The sequence below is a fragment of the Stomoxys calcitrans genome, chromosome 1 (genome assembly GCF_963082655.1).
Source record: "Stomoxys calcitrans chromosome 1, idStoCalc2.1, whole genome shotgun sequence".
Classification (NCBI taxonomy): Eukaryota; Metazoa; Arthropoda; class Insecta; order Diptera; family Muscidae; genus Stomoxys; species Stomoxys calcitrans.
Window position 1 is genome coordinate 11,929,291 of NC_081552.1, and position 19,187 is coordinate 11,948,477.

The following is a 19,187-nucleotide window of genomic DNA, read 5'->3' on the forward strand; positions in this document are numbered from 1 at the left end:
TCTGTCGAATGCACCCTAACTTTCGAAGGAGTAGAGTTAGATGCGTGAAATTTTTCACCAATTCTTCTTATTAGTGCAGGTCGGTTGGAATTGTAAATGGGCTAAATCGGACCAAGTTTTGGTATAGCTGCCATATTAAATAATCTCGGATCTTGACTTCTTGGGCGCAATTCTTATCTAATTTTATTGCAATTTTGTATTTGATGTTTTGTTATGTCTTTGTGCTAAGTATGGTTTAAGTCGGCTCATAACCTGATATAACTGCCATATGTACCGATCTTGGATCTTGACTTCTTGAATCTCTAGAGGGAGCAATTCGAATCCAATTTGGCTGAAATATTGTTTAAGATGTTTTGTTATGACTGCCAATAATTGTGTCAAGTATGGTCTTAATCGGGTCATAACCTGATATAGGTCCCATGTAAACCGATCTCGGTCCTTGATTTCATGAGCCTCTAGAGGGCGCAATTATTATCCGATTTGGCTTAAATATTGCACGTTGACTTCTCTTATTAATTGATTTATATTCTGATGCTGGTCCCATGTAAAGCTATCCCCCAATTTTAGTTATTGAGGCCTTATAGGTCATAATTCTTATCCGATTCGGCAGAAACTTTGCACAATGGCTTCTACTATGGTATCGAACATCCAAACTCAGTACGGTTCGTATGGGTCCATCATCTGATATAGCTCCAATAGGACAGCAATTAATATTTATTATGCTTTGTTTGCTTGTAAAGAGATATCGGGCAAAGAACTTGTCATATGTGACCCATGGTGGAGGGTATATAAGATTCGGCCCGGCCGAATTTAGCATGCTTTTACTTGTTTATTTCAATCTTTGGAGGCCATTTGAATCATCGTTATGAAATAGTAGTTGCAATCAAGGGGGATTTGCTTAGACTAAGTGTTTAAAAATATCTACAAATGTAAGAAATTGAAAAGTTCGCGTCATTCGTATAACAACCCTCCCTCATTGGAAGGGAGGGTATTTACTCATTCATTCTGTTGTAATACATTGATTTAATTGATCTAATAACAAATGCTAAGAGCGGCCGGGCCGAATCTTTGAAACCCACCACCATGGATTCTGCGTAAAATTAACACAAAAGAAAATTAGTTGAAAGGCTTAATTTTACGGTACATACGAAATTTCAGCCAAACCAGACAAAAATGAAAATTTCCAGGAACCGAACCAAGATTATCCTTGTTGGGTTTATTATTTATTTATCCTAGATCGGTTTATATGGGAGCTATATCAGGTTATAGACCGATTTCACCGCACCTAGCAATGTTATTGGACGTCATTACAGAACACTACATGCAAAATTTCAGTCAAATCGGACAAAAATTTAGTATTCTAGGGGCTAAATATGTCAAATCGGGAAATCGGTTTGTATAGGATATATATCCAAATCCGAACCGATATGGCCCGTTTGAAATCCCCAACAACCTACATCAATAAGATGAATATGTGCAAAATTTCAAGCAGCTAGCTTTATGGGTTGGAACTCTATCGTGATTTCGAAAGACGGATGGACGCAGGGTCGGAGGGAAGGACGGAAATGGCTAGATCGGCTCAAAATGTCCAAACGATCAAGAATTATTTATTTATTTATTTTCATTAGGGCGGATGGTTTTTTTGTTAATCGTGTAATAATAAATGTAAACTATTGTATATAAAATTCTAAGAAACTTCTCCGAAGAAACCATTTATCTTCATTAAAATCTTAATCCGCGCCTATCGACTTCAAAATGTATATGCCATGGCCAAAAAAAAAATTAATGCTAGACATAATAGCTTTTTTTTAACTTTTTTCATCCATAAAAATTAACCCGCCCTTATATGCATACTTTATGGGGTCGCATATCAATATTTCGAGGTGTTACAAAGGGAATGACTAGGTTGGTGGTTCGTATAAAAGGTATAAATTTGTCATCGTCTTAACATGTTTAGTCAATTTGATAATGTCACTTGGTACTAAAAATTTAGTCATATATTCCAACCTTTGGGGCCTAACGATTATCCGATTTGGTTGAAGATTTCAAAACTAGTCAAAAGTGATCAAAATCGATTCATTACCCGGTATGAGCGGATTTCTCCGAGATTGCTTCTTAAGCCCCTATATAGCCCACTTCTTTACAATTTGGCTAAAAATGTTCATGGCTTACTCATATTTTGTTCTAAAGGGTGATTTTTTTGAGGTTAGGATTTTCATGCATTAGTATTTGACAGATCACGTGGGATCTCAGACATGGTGTCAAAGAGAAAGATTCTCAGTATGCTTTGACATTTCATCATGAATAGACTTACTAACGAGCAACGCTTGCAAATCATTGAATTTTATTACCAAAATCAGTGTTCGGTTCGAAATGTGTTCATTCACCGTTCAGCGATGAGGCTCATTTCTGGTTGAATGGCTACGTAAATAAGCAAAATTGCCGCATTTGGAGTGAAGAGCAACCAGAAGCCGTTCAAGAACTGCCCATGCATCCCGAAAAATGCACTGTTTGGTGTGGTTTGTACGCTGGTGGAATCATTGGACCGTATTTTTTCAAAGATGCTGTTGGACGCAACGTTACGGTGAATGAACACATTTCGAACCGAACACTGATTTTGGTAATAAAATTCAATGATTTGCAAGCGTTGCTCGTTAGTAAGTCTATTCATGATGAAATGTCAAAGCATACTGAGCATCTTTCTCTTTGACACCATGTCTGAAATCCCACGTGATCTGTCAAATACTAATGCATGAAAATCCTAACCTCAAAAAAATCACCCTTTACTTCCCTTCATTCATGGCAAATGTTATTTAATACTTCACCAACTTCTATTTATTAACACATGTCCCTATGAAAACGAGCATAATTTTCAATGTTATTCCTTTCTTAGCGTTTTTTACCAACTTTACATAATAATAATCTTAATTCATTTTAATCACTTCTAAACGTGACGATAATGCCATTAAATTACCATAGATTTACAGACATTTGAAACACCTAACTAAACAATGGACAAAAAAACTCAATCTCTCTCTCCATCACACACACACATATGACATCACGTAGTTGTGAAACTGAGAAAAAAATAACTGAATAATTGCATTTAGCTATTATCCTGCAAACATTTTCTATCCCAGTAGTCACTGAAACGTGACGTGTAGGCGTTAAGTTTCAACGCCGGGATAACTGTTTTTTCGTCGCAAAAGTTACTTCAGTCGGGAGAAACTGTTCCCCGCCTGAGACAGTTTTTTGGCGTTACTTAAGTGACACTTCAAAAAGTATCTTTGTAGGGACTCAAGGAAGGAATCCCAAACGATCCTACTAAGAGTGCTAAGTATTGAAAAAAAAACGATTCAAAGGATTTACTTTTTTTTTAATTTAATTTTTTTGTTTTTATTGACTGGGAATATAACCTAAATAAATAATATAATTTTTTTTTTTGTATTTTCTTCTTGCTGGTACATCTTGTTTGGCAAGGAACGCAACTCTTAAAAAAATGATCCCTGAATGCCTGTTGAGAAGATAAAATGCGATTTTGCGTGTATTTTGTTTTTGTAGAACACAAACGATCTATTTTTTATCAGATCGGACGAGTCTAAGACGTCACTACATGGCGATTGCCGATGAATGGCACTGCAAAATGTTGGCAGGGTACCAACGCCAACAAAAGCTGCTCAAATGTTGGTATGTGGGGTCAGTTTGATTATTTTCCTGCAATATGAAGGAAGGATAGAAGCTGGTGGCCTTTTTGAGTGGCCTTCTAAGAGGTATACGTTAAAAATAATACACCACTACTGTGATACAAGTTATTAAACTTTTGCGCATTTGTTTGCAACGCTAAGGGAGAGAATAGCTAACCCTCCCATTTAGTACATACAGACAGTACAGGGCGATTTTTTGTACTTGATTTTCTCTTGATTTTCGTGTTCCTACCGACCGTTTTACCGTTCCGTAGTGTTACCTGCACATTCGGCCAACGAAAGTCTTTGGGTTAAACAAATTTATTGATGGCAGTCCTCTGGCCTTCACTGCCGAATCACCTTTCATTCCCCCTTTGAAAAATTCCAAAAAAAAACAAGAATAGAGTTTTCTGTTTTTAAAAAACCAAAAATAATTTCTGCCCGATTTTTCTACAAAAATCTCCAAAATATCCATTTCGGATGAAATCGGCATTTTTTAGTAAATTTGCTGGCGGCTTGTCTTGATCGCACTATATTCAAGTCCCGAAAACTCTTATAAAAGATGAAGATAGTCTGATCTGGATCATATTGGGGTCGCATGTCGGGAGGCTTAAAACAACTCACTGTTTCATATTTCAGCGAAATCGGGTAATAAATACAGCTTTTATAGGCTCCATATCTATATGGCAGCTATATATGGCAGCTATATCCAAATATGGTCCGAATCAGATTGCGGGAGGCTTGAAACAACTCTTTGATCAAAATTTAAGCGAAATCGGGTAATAAATAAAGCTTTTATGGGTTTCAGACCCTTAATCGGCAGATGGGTCTATATGACAGCCTGATCTGAACTATATTTGGGATGGATGTCGAGAGGCTTAAAACAACTCACTATTTCAAATATCAGGGAAATCAGGTAATAAATACAACTATTATGGGCTTCAGATCGGCAGTTCGGTCTATATGTCAGCTATATCCAAATATAGTCCGATCTGAACTATATTTAAGTCAGACGTCGGGAGGTTTAAAACATCTCACTGTTTCCAATTTCAGCGAAATTGGGTAAAAATGCAGCATTTATAGCCTTCTTCGGTCTATATTGTAGCTATATCCAAGTATGGACCGATTTAGCCCGTTCAAAAAAATATCTCAATTTTCGAAGGATATAGAGTGATTACAACAGACCAACGGACAGACACCCAGACATCGTTAAACAATCTTTGAATTTTAGTAGTTGAAAATGTATTCCAATTTTTCTATGGATTTTTCTATACTCAAGTACCTCTTATTTAAACCCCACATTACAATGGTCAGTAAAAATCCTTCTTAGGGTGTGGTGAACCCCCAGACACTTGGTCCCAAAAGTGAAACTCAATTTCGTGCTCTATTTCCAAAGACCTTTCATTTATGATCCATATTGCCATGGTCGGTAAATATGTCCGATTTGAGGGGTTTTATAGTGGTGGGGTGACCCACGAAACACTTAGTTCCGCAATTAGATATCAGATTCCTTTTCTACTCTCGAATACCTTTAATTGGAGTCCCATATTATAGTGGTTGGTCTATATATCCGTTTGCCGGGTTTTGGGAGTGGGCGGCTCTCCCAGGCACCCCACTTTGATAAAATTGTTTGCTTTTGTATCCTTCCTATATTTTATTTTTCTTTATTCAAAGGACCGATAGGTTGTCATAACAAAGATATATGCTGATGATAAATGTTTACCACTCTGACCTCTCTCTGTTGTTGTTGTAGTTGAAGCAATGAATTAAACAGTAAGGCGGCAGCCCTTGCCGATGAAGAACTCCATCGGGTCAATCCGGTGCGTACAACCGGCTAATTAGATCAATTAATTCCAATTGGATCAAACAATTTCAGTTGAAGACTGCCAGATGACTCCAATTTAAATGTTAGTGATACTCGCTTAGAGTGGATCATATGGTATGGTGGTTGTCTATGAATGACTATTTTCTGCAACTATAAAGTATATATATTCATGATCAGCGTAAAAATCTAAGAAGATCTAGACATGTCCGTCCCTCTGTCCGTCTGTCTGTTGAAATCAAGCTACAATCTTGAAAAATAGAGATATTTAGCAGAAACTGTGCACAGATTTTTTTTCCATAAGCAGGTTAAGTTGGAAGATGGGCTATATCGGACTATATCTTGATAAAGCCCCCATATAGACCGATCCGCCGATTTAGGGTCTTAGGCCCATAAAAGCCACATTTGTTATCCGATTTTGCGGAAATTTGGGACAGGGAGTTGTGTTAGGCCCTTCAAAATCCTTCGTCAATTTGGCTCAGATCGGTCCAGATTTTAATATAGCTGCCATATAGACCGATCCTCCGATTTAGGGTCTTAGGCCCTTAAAAAACACATTTATTATCCGATTTAGCTAAAATTTGGGACAGTGAGTTGTGTTAGGCCCTTCAAAATCCTTTGTTAAATTGGGCTAGATCGGTTCAGATTTGGTTACAGCTGACATATAGACCGATCCTCCGATTTGGGGTCTTAGGCCCATAAAAGCCACATTTATTATCCGATTATTATGAAATTTGGGACAGTGAGATGTCGATTGTGTCGATTTAAGGTTTTGGGCCCATAAAAGGCGCACTTATTGTCCGATGTCGCCAAAATTTGGGACAGTGAGTTAAGTTAAGCCCCATACTTCTGGAATATCGCGCAGATCGGTCCAGATTTGGAAGCTACCATATAGGCCGGTATCTCGATTAAGGGTTTTGAGTCCATAAAAGGCGCATTTATTGTCAGATGTCGCCGAAATTTGAGACAGTGAGTTTAGTAAGGCTCTTCGACGTCCTTCTTCAATTTGGCCCAGATCAGTCCAGATTTGAATATAGCTGACATTAAGATTGATCTCTGCATTTAGGGTTTTAAGCCCATAAACGGCGCATTTATTGTCCGATTTCGTCGAAATTTGAGACAGTGTTTTGTGTTAGGCTCTTCGTCATTTTTCTGCAACTTGGCCTTAATTGGTCCAGATTTGGATATAGCTGTCATGTAGACCGATATCTCAATTTAAAGTCTAGGCCCAATAAAAGGCGCATTTATAACCCGATTTCACTGAAATTTGACACAGTGACTTATGTTGGGCTTTTCGACATCCTTGAAGTATATGGTTCCGATCGGTTTATTTTTAGATATAGCTACTAAAAAGATCACTATTTTGTTATCCACAATTGAACAATTGAATTGTACTTATTAGTATTTGGTCCAAATCGGAATATATTTCGATATAACTGCTATGGGACATAAGGTATGAAATTTTCACCGAATTTTGATGAAAGGTGGTTTACATATATACCCGAGGTGATGGGTATCCAAAGTTCGGCCCGGCCGAACTTAACGCTTTTTTAATTGTTTTTATCTCATATTAAATTACCATATTAAATTGTTTTTTGTGGTAAAAAACTAATTTGTCAGTCTATATATTTGGTGCGGAGGCGATAGTTCTTACCGTGTAAAACTCTTGAACAACAAAGTGTTTGGTCTCGTCTATCGGTGAGCTAAAAATGGTTGCAACCTTATCGTTAAGGTTTGCAACTCCTGCTTCCACAATGCATGTTATAATTTCGGGGCTATGGCGCCCTACACATTTATTAAATCACACAGTGTCCCGTTAGGTCATTATAATTGATCGACTGTTTTGGGGTGAGGTGGTCCGTTAGATATATGAGCAGAATAATGATATCAGATTCCCAGTACACAACCTTATACCGGTAATTTAACCTCATATTGTCATGATTGGTGTATACAGCCGTTTGGTGGAGGGAGTCTATATGAGGGTTGTGCGCCACACCGCCACTTGAGTACAAATTTGAATGACGCACTCAACTCAAAAAAAAATCTATCACTTGATTCCCCATTGTTTTGATAGGTCAAACAACTTGTTGAAGACGATTGTAGGAGGTAAAACCCCACCTATGTTCTTGGTCACAAAGTTTAATGTCATATTCGTAATCTGCTCTCAAATGCCTATCATTTGAGTTCCATCAAGCTATGATTGAGTAGTATTCCCATTTGGGAAGCTTATTGGGGATAGGACGACTATCAATTACTTGGACCTCGTTTTTTATGTCATATTCGTAGTCTACTCTCGAATACCTTTCATTGTCTACTTGGAGCAGTTTTTGGGCTTGGGCTACCCCTTTGATGCTTGAACCGAAATTCGCTTTCTACTCTCTAATATATTTCATTTAATACCCATATTGTCCCTATCGGTCCACTTTTGATTTTGGGTGGCGTTTTTGTTTTAACGGGGGAGGATTCGCCCCCTTCGAACATCAACAAATTACATATCCTATACCTCCTTCCTGACCATATTCGTAATCTACTCGCGCATACCTTTCATTCGAGCCCCATATTGTCATTATCGTCCAATAAACCCAATTGGGGGGTTTTGGGGTCGGGGCGACCCCCAAGAAATCGGTTCAGCCGTTTTTGAGTCTATACGAAACAAACAAATTTACAAACCCACAAACAAACAATCAAACAAACAAACAAAAAAACAAACAAACACAAATTGATTTTTATATATAAGATTTTTTTGTCCCCCTTAGATAGATACGCGCCTTTTATCGTGGATAAAGTGTGGTTGTGTATGTGCTTTGATTTCATATTCTGCTAGAAGAGGTTCAACACTATAGTCGCTACGAAATACCAGCCAAGTTTAGTCAGAATAGCAACACAGCAGTAACCGTAGCACGAATTCCAAGCGTTGGTGTCCGAAAAAAAATCTTTGAATTTCATTGTTACTTTTTTAATTTTGTTGTGGAATTGGGGTTTAAATAGTTTGAAGGCCCTGTAAGAAATAAATGTAAAACAAGTGGTCATGAGACAAACACATAACAACTCCACTACTATATACATAATAATGTGCCAAGGGGGCTGGTCTGGATGATATTTGATTCAGATCTCGAGAACCCTTACACAAGTCACAGTTTCAGCGAAATCGGGTAATAAATACCGCTTTTATGGGATTTGTTGCAGGCCATCCTAAGTATGAACTAGGACGGCGATGCAAATAGGGAGATATTCCTATATGGATGAGTACAATTTTTTTCTTTTAAAATTAAATATATATTTTTTTAGGTGCTCTCCGGCGTGCTACTGGTTGATGTTGTGTGTTGGTGGCGTGCGAGTGAATGTGGCAATGCATGAAGTTGGCTCCAAGTGTCACCAGATTGTCAGAGTGGCTTACAGTTAGTGGATGACGTGGGGTAAATCGCAAGGTGTAGAGCGACGAATTGTCCGACAAATCTATTGTCCGTTAATTTGAAGGTTGAATGACCAGGTTTGATACTGAATAAACATTCACCACAACAAAATACCGGCCTGTCATTGAGAAAAGAGTGGCAGAGAAAGTTTGTGTATTTTGGGAGAAAAGAAAATGCGGCCAAAAGAATGTTACGGGAAATGGTCGATCGTGGAAAATTGGCATTTGGCGGGAGGAAAATGGGCCTATATAAGCTGGTGGGGCCAAAAAAAAAGGCATTTAGCAAAGAGAAGTCGTTGGGAAGAAGTAAAGTAATCGTTTTGCCCGGTTAATTAAAATACCTTTTTTTGTGGTCCAGTCTAATCAAAAGACAGTTAAACCAAATTAATTGTATTTTCGTGTATTGTGTGATAAGATTTGAATGTGAGTGAACTGTGGTTTCTAAAAATTTTTAGTAGATTTGTGATTTTGTCATTTCTTTTGTGTATAGAAAGTGATTCCCGTGGTTTGAAGAATAGCACTGGCCATCCTAGCTATAAAGGGGGCCAGTGCGATATTTTATTGCGGAAAATCAGCTAGTTGCGAGACTTTCCCCAGCTATCATCAGGCCATCGGATCGGGAACGGTGTTAATTCTTGAGACATCTACATTGTATTGCACGTTGAAGCCGAAATTTTATTGAAGCCTGTGCCGACTGTGATGCCTTTTGTGTTGTCTGGCCAAGAGCTGTGTAAGACACCTACCATACGAAGACAGTCCTAAAATAAAAGAAAGAGAACAACAAAAACAGATCACTAATTAGATTTATACGGGAATCAAGGTAAAAAGTATTACCAGTTTGTGTGTGTCCTTGTTTGGAGAGGAGAATAATACCTGTTCCAATCAGAAAAAAGGCTTAAGGGAACCAATGAGCCCCAAACTTTGTTCTAAATTTTGTTTTAGCTGCTATAAACAAGTGGCAGAGATCTGTTAAGAGAGCTCTTTTAGTAGAAAGGAAAAGTAGCATATTCGCGCCAATTAAAGGCGTCGTAGGACAAGGTATAGAGGTGAATTGCGTGGTCTCACCCTAGATAAAGTGAGCCAAAACTTCTTTTGATCATTCTTTAATTTGTACGGTATTGTTCTTTGTACTATTAATAAAAGAAACAACATAAACTTAAATTCTTTCTATCCCCTTAAAAAGCTCAATAAATTTTATTATGTCTTAAGTGTTTAACAGAAAAAAAAAAAATTGGGGTCCAAGAAGAAAATGGGTAAGAGGAGTCCAAGGTGTCCTCTTACCCATTTTCTTCTTGGACCCCAATTTTTTTTTCTGTTTTTGTGGTTGGGAGGGCAAGTGTAGGATCGTAACAACAAGATCCCTGTGTAAAATGTTTTCCTCTCGTGTTTAGTCGCAAGTTAGTAAGTGAAATAGTGTCCCCTCATATTTTCAATGTATGTGTGCAGGGTTTGATTTGGCAGGTTGAGGCCCCTAGCCCTGAGTGTCTCTTTACAGCTAACCGGTAACCATTTCAAACGCGGACCAAGCGCACACATAACAGCTTAAGACCCTTAATCGGCAGATCGGTCTATATGATAGATACTTCTGAATAAAGACCGATCTGAACCACATTTGAGTCGAATATCGGGAGGCTTTAATCAACTCACTATTTCAAATTTCAGTGAAACTGGATAGTAATTGTAGCTTATATGGGCTTAAGACCCTAAACCGGCAGATCGGTCTAAATGGAAACTATATCCAAATATAGTCCGATTTGGCCCATTCAAGAACTTTACCTGTGTATAGAAGAAATACGAGTCTGTGCAAAATGTGAACTCAATATCTCAATTTTTATACCCACCACCGAAGGATGAGGGTATATTCATTTTGTCATTTGGTTTGCAAAACATCGAAATATCCATTTCCGACCCAATAAAGTATATATATATATATATATATATATATATATATATATATATATATATATATATATATATATATATATATATATATATATATATATATATATATATATATTCTTGATCAGCGTAAAAATCTAAGACGATCTAGCCATGTCCGGCTGTCCGCCTGTCTGTTGAAATCACACTTCAGTCTTTAAAAATAGAGATATTGAGCTGAACTTTGCACAGATTTTTTTCTTGTCCATAAACAGGAAAATATCGAAGATGAGCTATATCAGACTATATCTTGATATAGTCCCCATATAAACCGATCTGCCTATTTAGGGTCTTAGGCCCATAAAAGCCACATTTATTATCCGATTTTGCCAAAATTTGGAACAGTGAGTTGTGTTAGGAATTTCGACATCTTTCTGTAAATTGGCCCAGATCGGTCTAGATTTAGATATATTGCGTTGCCCAAAAAGTAATTGCGGATTTTTTAAAAGAAAGTAAATGCATTTTTAATAAAATTTAGAATGAACTTTAATCAAATATACTTTTTTACACTTTTTTTCTAAAGCAATCTAAAAGTAACAGCTGATAACTGACAGAAGAAAGAATGCAATTACAGAGTCACAAGCTGTGAAAAAAATTGTCAACGCCGACTATATAAAAAATCCGCAATTACTTTTTGGGCAACCCAATGGCTGCCACATAGACCGATTTCTCGATTTAAGATTTTGGGCCCATAAAAGGCGCATTTATTGTCCGATGTCGCCGAAATATGGGACAGTGAGTAAAGTTAGGCCCCTCGACATACTTCTGTAATATGACACAGATCGGTCCAGATTTAGATATAGCTGTCATATAGACCGATCTTTCGATTTAAGATTTTGAGCCCATAAAAGGCGCATTTATTGTCCGATGTCGCCGAAATTTGGGACAGTGAGTTGTGCTAGGCTCTTCGACATCTTTCTTCAATTTGGCCCATATCGGTCCAGATTTGAATATAGTAGCCATATAGACCGATCTACATATTTCGATATAGCTGCTATGGGGCATAAGGTATGCATTTTTCACCGGTTTTTGACGAAAGGTGGTTTACCCAAGGTGGTGGGTATCCAAAGTTCGGGCCGGCCGAACTTAACGGCTTTTTACTTGTTAAGTACGGTAGCGTGATTACAACTGACGGATACACGGACATTGTTAAATCGTCTAAGAATTTTACCGCGATCCGAAATATATATACTTTTTATGGTCGGAAATGAATATTTCGATGTGTTGCAAATGGAATGACTATATTAATGTGGGTATAACAAGTGAAAGAGGCATAAGTTCGGCCGTGTGGAGCTTAAGATATATCCATTATATAGCAAGTAGGGAAAGGCTAAATCGGGCGGTGCCGACTATATAATAACCCACACCTAACCTATCAGTGGAAATTGAGAGCTACATCTTATTCTAAAAAGAATTTGATACAATTCGATTGATGTTTTTATATGTTTTATATACTTCATGCACAATTTCAGCCAAATCGGATGAGAATTGCGCCCTCTATTGGCTCAAGAAGTCAAGATACAAGATCAGTTTATATGGCAGCTATATCAGGTTACGGACCGATTTGAAATTAGAAATAATCCTTTCTAATTTCGAGCAAATGTGTTAAAAAATGTAATAACTACGACTCTTTTGTGCAAATAGGGCGATGTATATATGTATATAGAAGCTTAATATAAATCTGATCCGATTTTTATAAATATTAAACTAAAATGTAAACAGTCATAAAAGAATTATATGTGCCATTTTTCGTGATAATCGCTTGACAAATGACCGCGTTATTGCAACTTATTCAAAGTTGGATGAACATGTATATGGGAGCTATATCTATATTTTAACCGATTTAACAAACTTCCTTTAGATATTGTGATAGTCGTCGAAAAAAGCGTTTTGCAAAATTTTGGGAATAATGAATGTCGGAAGTCATAAAAAAATCTTTCCTGCAAAATTTTGAGTGAATCGGTTAACAAGTGAGGACATTATTGCAATGGGTGGTCAAGGGGATTCCAATGGGATTCACCAGCAATGTGGAGAGTTCAAGAGAAATTTTTTGGAAGTCATAACAAAATACTTCATGCACAATTTCAGCCAAATCGGATGAGAATTGCGCCCTCTACTGGCTCAAGAAGTCAAGATACAAGATCGGTTTATATGGCAGCTATATCAGGTTACGGACCGATTTGAACCATACTTAGTGATGGAAGTCATAAAGAATCACCTCATGCAAAATATTGCAGCTAATCGGATAATAATTGCGCCCTCTGGAGTCATAAGAAATCATGATCCTCTATTTATTTATATCTCGGAGATGGGTGGTGCGATTTAAGCGAAATTTTGTGTGCTCCCATATAGTACCCTAAAAATAAAAATTCAGATGGGGTACCTAGGGGAGCCGCCCCACCCTAAAACCTACCAAACATATATTTAGACCAATCACGAAAAAAAGGGACTCAAATGAAACGTAACTAAGATTAGAAAACTTATCTGATATCAAATTGCCGAACCAAGTGTTAGAGGGAGCACCCCAACCCCGAAAACACCCATAAATCGGACATATTTACCGACCATGTCAATATGGGGCATAAATGAAAGGAGTTGGGGGTTAGAGCAAGAATTTATACCCACTTTCGGGATCAATTTTTTGGGGCCATGTGTTTGAGGGACGCCTCATCCTGTAAACTCCCCTTAAAACCAACGGCAATATGGGGTTAAAATAAATGGTATTTGAAAGAAGAGCACGATGCTGATATTTTTTCAGGGCCAAGTGTCTGGGGGATCACCCCCGAAAACACCCCTAAATCAGATATCACGAGAATATCGGGCTGAAATAAAGTATTTTAGGAATTCACATCTAAAATTAAATTCGTAGAGCAATAAAGATCATATGGGATTCAGATAAAGGCACTTATATTGTTAAACTGTCAGTCAAGCGATATATTATTTGCGTAGCATGGTATTTCACTTTGTCGAAAGGGAATATTTCAATGAACATTTTGTTCCTTATAAAGTAAAAGAAATCGTAGCGGAGCGGGCCCGGGTCAGCTATATATATATTAAAATTCTTAGACGATTTTACAATGTCTGTGTATCCGTCAGTTGTAATCACGCTGCCGTACTTATCAAGTAAATAGCTGTTAAGTTCGGCTTGCTCAAACTTTGGATACCCACCACCTCGGGTAAACCACCTTTCGTCAAAATCCGGTAAAAAATGCATACCATTTGCCCCATAGCAACTAGATCGAAATATGTTGATCGGTCTATGTGGCAGCTAGATCTAAATCTGGACCGATCTGGGCCAAATTGAAGAAGGATATCGAAGAGCCTACCACAACTCACTGTCCCAAATTTCGTCAAAATCGGACAATAAATGCGCCTTCTATGGGCCCAAAATCTTAAATCGAAAGATCGGTCTATATGGCAGCTATATCTAAATCTGGACCGATCTGTGTCATATTACAGAAGTATGTCGATGGGCTTAACTTAACTCTTTTTCCCAAATTTCGGCGACATCGGACAATAATTACGCTTTTTATGGGCCCAAAATCTTAAATCTATCATAATCTGGACCGATCTGGGCCAAATTGAAGAAGGAAGTTGAAGGATCTAACACAACTCAAATCGGACTATATTTGGATATAGTTTCCATTTAGACCGATCTGCCGATTTAGTGTCTTAAGCCTATATAAGCCACAATTACTATCCGATTTCACTGAAATTTCAAATAGTGAGTTGATTAAAGCCTCCCGATATTCGACTCAAATGTGGTTCAGATCGGTCTTTATTCAGAAGTATCTATCATATAGACCTATTAAGGGCCCATAAAAGCGGTATTTATTACCCGATATCGCTGGAATTTGACACAGAGACTTGTATTAAGCCTCCCGCCATCCAACCAGCATATGGTCCAGATCAGACCATATGTATATATGTATAGGTCCACGTTTTGGTCCACGTATACCTGCCATATAATCCGATCTTGGGTCTTGACTTCTTGAGCCTCTAGAGAGCGCAATTCTCGTCCGATATAACTGAAATTTTGCACGTAGTGTTTTTTTGGTATCACTTCCAACAATCTGGTATAGCTGTCACATAAACCGATCTTGGATCTTGACTTCTTGAGCCAATAGAGCGCGCAATTCTCATCCGATTTGACTGAAATTTTGCATGAGGTGTTTTGTTATGACTTCCAATAACTGTGCTGGGTATGGCGCAAATCCGTACCTAAACAGATATAGCTGCCATATAAACCGATATGGGATCTTGACTCCTTAAGCCTCTAGAGGGCGCAATTCTCATCCGATTTGGCACAAATTTTGTGCCAAAGCTTCTCTTATGACATTCAACATACTTGTCTAATATGGTCTGAATCGATCAATAGCTTGATACAGCTACCATATAAACCTATCTCCCGATTTTGCTTCTTGAGCCCCTACACGGCGCAAGTCTTATCCGAATGAACTGAAATATTACATAATGACTTCTACAATGTTCAGCATTAATTTATGGTCCAAATCGGACAATAACTTGATACAGCTCCAATAGCATAACAGTTCTTATTCAATATTCTTTGTTTGCCCAAAAGAGATATCGCGCATAGAACTTGACAAATGCGATCCATGATGGAGGGTATATAAGTTTCGACCCAGCCGAAATTAGCACGCTCTTACTTGTTTTAAACCCCCATTCCGCAACAAAGTTAAAAAAGTAGTTGTAGTGGTTAAAATGTTTAACCTCTGCCATAACAATAAAATTTCAAAGATTTTTTTTCGGACACCAACGCTTGGAATTCGTGCTACGGTTACTGCTGTGTTGCTATTCTGACTAAACTTGGCTGGTATTTGGTAGCGACTATAGTGTTGAACCTCTTCTAGCAGGAATATGAAATCAAAGCACACACACAACCACACTTTATCCACGATAGAAGGCGCGTTTCTATCTAAGGGGGACAAAAAATCTTAAATAAAATAAAATAGTGTAAATCCTATTAAACAGTATGTAAAAATATAAACATAATTGTTAGCACAAATGTGTTAATGTGAATGTGTTGTAATAACAAAACAAGTAAAAGCGTGCCAAATTCAGCCGGACCGAATCTTATATACCCTCCATCATGAATCGAAAATGGAATGAATTTTTTCAAATATATAGGAGCTATATGGACCTTACTTGTCATGGCAATTATTTGGTATTTCTTATTTTGGTACTTCAGCCAAATCAGATAGTAATTGCGACCTCTAGAGACACAAGAAATCTTATCGGGAAATGTGTTAATATGGCAGCTATATCAGGTTATGCACCGATTTGGATCGTACTTTGCACACTTGTGGGAATTCGAAATAACTCGCCCCTTATCCACAAATCGGATAACAATTGCCACCTCTAGAGACTCACGAAGTCAAGAGTCGAGATCGGTTTATATGGCAGTACGTTTATATGGCAATACATAGACCGATATCTCCTATTTACAATCACAACCGACCTACACAAATAGCAAGTAATTGTACAAAATTTCAAGCGCCTAGCTTTACTCCTTTTGAAATTAGCGTGTTTCTGTCAGATATAAGGACGGACGGACAGACTTGTTTAAATCGACTTAAAATTTCAACACGTTCAAGAATATATATACTTTTTTGGATTGCAGATGAATATTTCGAGGTGTTACAAACGGAATGACCAGATTAGTATTCCTTCCATCCTATAGTGGTGGATATAAAAATGTTATCATGTGGTGTACAAACTAAAAGCCCAGAACCAAAAGGATTTAAAATTAGATTTATTTCAAACTTTTACTAATTTTATTTTTGTAGTCAAGCGCACAGAATGTAGAAATTGAGAAAAACTTGTAAAATAGAAGGGAAGGTCATATAGCTAACAGTATGACCATTCGCATTAAGGTATTATATATACATATGCCATAAAAACAGGCAAAATTTTCAGCCTTTTTGGCTTATGGTCATTTACCAAACAATGTGACCTTGCTTTCATATTTTCAAGAACTTTTGTATAGCTCATGTGCTTTTCATTGTACAAAAATGCAACGCGTTTTGGTATGAAAATTGGAATTGAATTAAAATGTATCATGCCGCTGGAGTGGTCTCATCTGGCCTTGGTTATTAAATATTGACAACGTTTCTTTTTGAAAAAAGGCAATCCATTCACAAGTTTCTTTTTTTTATACCCACCACCGACGGATGGGGGTATATTCATTTTGTCATTCCGTTTGCAACACATCGAAATATCCATTTCCGACCCTATAAAGTATATATATTCTTGATCATCTAAGACGATCTAGACATGTCCGTCCGTCTGTCCGTCTGTCTGTTGAAATCACGCCACAGTCTTCAAAAATAGAGATATTGAGCTGAAACTTTGCACAGACTCTTTTTTTGTCCATAAGCCGGTTAAGTTCGAAGATGGGCTATATCGGACTATATCTTAATATAGCCCCCATATAGACCGATACGCCGATTTAGGGTCTTAGGCCAATAAAAGCCACATTTATTATCCGATTTGCTGAAATTTGGGACAGTGAGTTGTGTTAAGCCCTTCGACATCCTCCGTTAATATGGTTTAGATCGGTTCAGATTTAGATATAGCTGCCATATAGACCGATCCTTCAATTTAGGGTCTTAGGCCCATAAAAGTCACATTTATTATCCGATTTTACTGAAATTTGGAACAGTGAGTTTTCTTAGGCCCTTCGACAGCTTCCGTTAATATGGCTTAGATCGGTTCAGATTTGGATATAGCTGCCATATAGACCGATCCTCCTATTTACCTCCAATTTAAAGTCCAAGGCCATAAAGCCACTCTTATTATCCGATCTTGCTGAAATTTGGGACAGTGAGTTGTGTTAGACCCTTCAACGTCCTTCGTCAATAGACCATATAGACCGATCCTCCGATTTAGGGTGATAGGCCCATAAAAGCTACATTTATTATCCGATTTGCTGAAATTTAAGGCAGTGCGTTTTCTTACGCGCTTCGATATCCTCCGTTAATATGGCTCAGATCGGTTCAGATTTAGATATAGCTGTCATATAGACCGATCCTCCGATTTAGGGTCTTAGGCCCATAAAATCCATATTTATTATCCGATTTTGATGAAATTTGGGACAGTGAGTTGTCTTAGGCCCTTCGACATTCTCCATTAATATGGCTCAGATCGGTTCAGGTTTAAATATAGCTGCCATATACACCGATCCTCCAATTTAGGGTCTTAGGCCCATAAAAGCCACATTTATTATCCGATTTTGCGGAAATTTGGGGCAGTGAGTTGTGTTAGGCCCTTCAACATTCTCTATCAATTTGGCTTAGATCGGTCCAGATTTGAATATAGCTGCCATATAGACCGATCTCTCGGTTTTAGGTTTTGGGGCCATAAAAAGCGCATTTATTGTCCAATGTTACCGAAATTTGGGACAAAGAGTTAAGTTAGACCCTCCACATATTTCTGCAATTTGGTCTAGATCGATCAAGATTTGCATATAGCTGCCATATAGACCGATCTCTCGATTTGAAGTCTTGGCCCCATAAAAGGCGCATTTTTATTCCGATTGCACTGAAATTTGACACACTGACTTATGTTATGCTTTTCGACATCCGTGTCGTATATAGTTCAGTTTATTTTTAGATATAACTACTAAAAAGACCAATATTTTGTTATATATTGTACAATGGAACAATGACTTGTACTTATTAGTATTTGATCCAAATCGGAACATATTGCGATATAACTGCTATGGGACATAAGGTATGGAATTTTCACTGGATTTTGATGGAAGGTGATTTACAAATATACCCGAGGTGGTGGGTATCCAAAGTTCGTTTGCAACACATCGAAATATCCATTTCCGACCCTATAAAGTATATATATTCTTGATCAGCTTAGAAATCTAAGACGATCTAGACATGTCCGTCCGTCTGTCTTTTGAAATCACGCTACAGTCTTTAGAAATAGAGATATTGAGCTGAAACTTTGCACAGATTCTTTTTTTGTCCATAAGCAGGTTAACTTCGAAGATGGGCTATATCGGACTATATCTTGATATAGTCCCCATATAGACCGATCGGCCGATTTGGGGTCGTAGGCCCATAAAAGCCAAAAATACTATCCGATTTTAATGAAATTTCAGACAGTGAGTTATGTTAGGCCCTTCGATATCCTTCGTCAATTTGGCTCAGATCGGATCAAATTTGGATATAGCTGCCATATTGACCGATCCCCCCAATTAGGGTCTTAGGACAATAAAAGCTACATTTATTATCCGATTTTGCTGAAATTTGCGAAAGTAAGTTGTGTTAGGCCCTTCCACATCTTTCTTTAATTTGGC